We start from the raw sequence: 5,369 nt of genomic DNA, 5'->3' as shown, positions 1-5,369 counted from the left end.
ATCTATTGAGATAGGTCATATTTCTACCTTGGGATCTATAAGTAGTATTCATTGACAAGTTAAAATTAATAACAATAAATAATTCAAATTATAAATGTTTATACTCCTCATTCACACCCCCCATCTAACCTGGTTATAAAGATTCAGTCTTCTTAATACATTCTTACATGTGTACAGTAGCAAATTTTAAACCATTTCTTGATTGCTTTTTCTCTCGTGATTCACATTTACATTTTGGAAATTGCTTAATTCAATTTTTAAGATTTATAAACAAAATGTTATATGCATCAGTTCCATGTGTATTCGCCTATTTGGGGCAATTGTAAAGTCTCCTAAACAAAGCAGTGACATCATTAGGCTAGGATTTACCCACATGGATCAAACACTACTGTATAACATATGAATAAGATAAAATACATTATTATTTCTAGTTCTAAAATGTCAGGGTGTCTCCAAGGGGCATAATCTACATACAATTTTACGCGCAATGACACAAAGAGCAAAAATAAATTATATGGTTTAGGGATGAGGATCTCAGATCTCAGAAGTTAACAAAATATACAGTGTATCATATCATTTCTATTTCATAAAGGTGGGGGGGGGGGGGTTAAAGACAATACCTGGGGGTCATTCATGTAGTTTACACCATTTGATGCATCATAATGACATTAGAAGATATTTTGTATTTTCCTGTTTCGTGGGGCCAGAACAGTTCCATAAGGTCATGACCTACATTGTATTTGATGCATTATAATACATTAAGAAAGAAATACTCTTTCCTACCCATTATAACTCATATCAAAATGATAAGTGTGTACACCTACTTACATGTAATACACAACTTTAATAAGAAATTGTTTATACAGGGTCAAGATAGGGTCAACTCAATAGTGCATGCAGTCTGACAAATGAAAAAAATAACTTTTGCAACTAAAATGATAAACTTAACAAATGCGATAGGATAGGTAACGATGATAAGCTTATTTAAATATTAAAAGATGATGATACAGTATGCTGTCAAAGGGAGATCACATTTAGAAAGTGAAAGTAGAACTTATATATGTATGCTGGCATCTCATTATATTGTGCTACTGCTACTACATGTATTATGCTTCCCTAAATTGGTCAACATCATAATGATACTCCAATTAAAACACAATATTGAATTCCTTTAGCTGATCTTAACTAATCCTTTTCTGCATACGGAAAACACAGACATGTATGTATCCCAGCGGGCATTTCAACGTTGAAACAACGTTGTTTCAACGTCGGGCATCAACGTTGAATCAACGTTGAAAAAAGGTTGCATATGAAAGTTGAGGCAACGTTGAAAATGTAACTTTGTTTCAACGTCTAAATTCAACGTTGATTCAACGTAGAAAAAGTGTTGAAATCTGGTTGAAAATATGCGGATATGACGTTGAAAAAAAGTTGAAATTAAGTGAGTTTTTTGTTAAATTTTTCTTTTAAACATATTTTTAATTGTGTTGTGCTGTTTAATGTGTTTTGACACTTTATTAAAAGAAGATGTGATCCAAATGTAAAAAAGTCGCTCTTCATTTTAAATACTGGTAATATACGAGTAAAGCCTTCGCCAACAGCTTTTGTATAAAATCCTTGTTAAAATGTTGAACTTTGCACTGGATGAAATATCTGGTTTCAGCGCTGCGGAAACCCTTTGGAAACTCTGCGGAAACTTAAGGTTACTTTAAGTTTCCGACAGGTTTCAGCACGGAAACTTCAAGTTTCATTAAGTTTCCGCAGTGCTGAAACTTAGGCTGTCCATGAATCCAAATGGTTTCCGCAACGGAAACTTACTGAAACTTGAAGTTTCTGCATAGTTTCAATCTCCATATACGTTTGGGATACATATTGTTTACAAATGGTTTCCGCGACGGAAACTTACTGAAACTTGAAGTTTTTGCATAGTTTCAACCTCCATATACAATTGGGAAACATATTGTTTACAAAGGGTTTCCGCAACTGAAACTTACTGAAACTTTTTATATTTTTGCTTTCACAAAAGCTGAGCAAGGTGTCTACTTTATGTAAAAACAAAACAATTTCAAACAGTTCCAAATTTATTTTGTTCAAAAATCTGAAATTGTTTCCAATAATAAATAAAATACAGCCAAGATACAATAATGGAGAAACATCCATATGGCAATTCCCTTATTAGGGACTTTTATTTAAAAAAATGATAAAATTGCACAAGAAAAAAAACTCCCATAGAAATCTTTACATTTGTATTTTTTTCATCTCGATTAAATGCCTATCAAATCTCCCTTTAAAAATGCAACAAAGATCTTACTTTTTTAAAAATATGAATGCAATTTACAAAATAACTGCACGTACATGAATAAACAAAGAAAACTTCACTGTTACATGAACATGATACACTTGTCTCAATTTGTTTTGAACTACAATGAATATGTACACCATAAAATATTTTTGAAAAGTCTAAAGTATCCATCTTTTAAAAAAACAAAAAAAACACTACAAGATAGTAGTTGACTATAGAGGTATGACCCATATTTGATTTGAATACGTCAATAAATTCCAAAATGAGGTCAAAGTGACCCACTTACAAGTTGGGATAAACCTTTTCTTTGTTAGTAATATAATCTAATGTTTTACAATAGAACAGGATTTGATATCATTTTTTTGATAATCCATTAAGTCCAAAGTGAACTTTTCATTTCCACCCATGATGTACCAACTGATCAGATTTTAATATCATAAGCCTGTCAGTATTTAATAGATGACCCAGAGGGAGATATGAAAAGCTTGTTGGCCAATAAAAAGCTAACAATGGAGCAGTCTGTCAAATCATGTGCAAAAATATGATGTACACATTTAATTAATTATGCTGATTGCAACACACTTCATTCCTGATGAATATTCTTCTTTACACACGGTTTACCTTCCTACATTTCACTACTTTACCTACATTAATATTTTTAAATCCAAGACATGAAGTAAAATATACATTGTTTATATATGACAAGTATTACTACATGTACATGTACTTGCTTTTTGTAGCATGAATGTATAAAATACAAAGTATCACACAGATCATTCACCATACAATTCTCATCAATACCAGCATTTTACTTATGATATAAAAGCTAATTCCAATTATATATTAGTTACATAACACAGATTAAAATAAAACCCACATGGAAACAACTTTCCATCCAAGTAATTTTGTAATATAAAAATTGTAATACATGGGGTATATGTTGTCTTTATATATTTTCATATACGACATAATTGAATATTGTTTGGTGTATTTTATCATTTCTATGACCCATGCATTCATCTCCTAATGCAGTGTTTTTACATTTAAGATTGGTTTCTTAATTTTTCATATATTGCTGCAAATAAAAACTAAGTTAAAACAAAGAAAATGGAAAAAAAGTAGTTAACACTTATCAACTTGGAGGTGTGAGGATATATGTTACATGGAGTCTAATATTTTATGCAATATTTGCAAATATAACAAATTATCTAAGAAAATGAAAGTTAATATCTGCAAGGTCTAATCAATCATTTAATAAGTCAAAACCATGTGATTTTCTAAGATTCTAGCTTACAGACAGACATTGTAATATACTGGTATTTGATCATATAAAAAAGTACTTTTATAGTTTATAGGTTTTTTGAAATGAGAATACTTTCCAGTTAAAAAGTCTTGTTCTGCAGAGGTTTAGTCGGGTCGTAGAGATGTGTCCATTCGAATCAATAAGGAGTGTCCTTGGCTGTTGTTGATGTAACCCGAGTCGTAGTTTATTGAAATAGGCCTTTTTAGGGGACTTTCGAGCATTGTCCAGACCGGTGAAGCACTCATATGATCTCATCATGGCTACAGCAGACTTAGTAGTTCTGGACAATGGTAGCATTAAAATTCTTCTTTTTGCGATGAACTTGTTCCTTTCACTGGGCTGTACTTTATGATGTCTGTTCTATTTATCTTAAACAAGGATAATAAAGTTTCATTTAGATTTTTAAACAATTAACATAAGTCATTCAGCCTAACATGTAATAAAAGCATTCTGAATAAAATTCTGAATACAGAAGCTACTATGCAGTTGCCAGTTGCTTTTTAAACTATGTCATATAATGACTACAGTAGTATCTGGTCTAAAATGTTTCACTTTATGTTTGAAGCTATGTTATTTTCATTTTGATTCAATTATTGTTTGTTGAACAATGGAAAAGATAATCAACAATAAGTGTGTTTCACCCCCCCCCCCCCCCATCAACCTCCTTTTCCAGAACTAAGACCTGGATTTCCCAAAAATTACTACAGTAAATTATAAACATCCAACACATGTATAAGTTAATGGTGAAAATAATCAATTTCAAAGCAATACCTTGCGTTCACATCGTCCAGCTGGTCAAAACATTCACCCGAATCACCGAAGTCGGAACAGAGGATGCAACTAATCACCGGAAACATTTAGTTTGTATGCTGTCAATGCTGAAAAAGAAAAACGTGAAAGATTTCATTTTCCGGATTTATTTAATAAATTTTTTTCGTTACATTTAGAGTTTGTAAATTGTATAATGTGCGAAAGATGCTTTGTTCGTCTTGTTTACCAACCAAGCATTCATATATTAGGGACGTTTATATAATTATATATGTGTATACCCTGGATAATCTTGATTATCATGCATATAAAGTTGGTTAATGGTTAACTTGGTCAAAACGTATATTTAAAAGAAATACGGTAATAAAAATTAAAACGCCGAACCAAGTTTGAAAAAATGACGCCATCTTGATTTGATGGCGCGAGATCTCGTTTACAAATGAGGGATAAATTAGAGCCTTGAAAATGTTATTGGGAGCATCTATATTGTGAATTAAGTTACCTTGACATGAGTTCTTCGTTCCTGCATTATCTCCTTGTTGTAGAGGCTATTAATGCTTCTCAATTCTCCATTTTACAACAGCACCTTCTTGTCCACTTTAACCTTCGCTCGGAATCACAAAGTGCGCCAATACTGACCAATCAGAACCCGCTAAATCTTGGAAAAGTGCATCTTGGGATAGTTTAAAATGAATAATGTTTAATCAAAATTATCATTTTTTACCAAATAGTTTACTTTTTACATGTACAATTATTTTAAATAAGAACTGTCGGAGTCAGTATTTCCTGGTTAAATACGACAAAGTATTGGCGTGTGTTTGTTACAATTGTATTTGTAACACGTGATTAACCAAAAAAAAAATGGCCGACCGTTTGTTTACAAATGTCTAATGAAATTAAACAAGTTTTAATGAGACATATGTATCAGATTTTGTCTTTAACTATATTTTATATACATGTTCTGATGATTTTGCCAAACTAAATATGATAGAGCCA

General features: G+C 31.6%; 1 long non-coding RNA gene across 1 annotated transcript; it reads right to left on the bottom strand.

The window, feature by feature from the left end:
- Positions 1 to 2,063: 2,063 nt before the first annotated feature.
- Positions 2,064 to 4,477, bottom strand: LOC128183358 (uncharacterized). Its single transcript, XR_008243582.1, has 2 exons — positions 4,377 to 4,477; positions 2,064 to 3,973 (listed from the first exon to the last, which is right to left on the bottom strand). It is a non-coding gene; the product is annotated as an uncharacterized LOC128183358 (long non-coding RNA).
- Between the last annotated feature and the right edge of the window lie 892 nt (positions 4,478 to 5,369).

The sequence above is a fragment of the Crassostrea angulata genome, chromosome 5 (assembly GCF_025612915.1).
Source record: "Crassostrea angulata isolate pt1a10 chromosome 5, ASM2561291v2, whole genome shotgun sequence".
NCBI lineage: Eukaryota > Metazoa > Mollusca > Bivalvia > Ostreida > Ostreidae > Magallana > Magallana angulata.
Note: the sequence above shows the minus strand (reverse complement) of the source record. Positions and strands in the feature narration are given on the sequence as shown.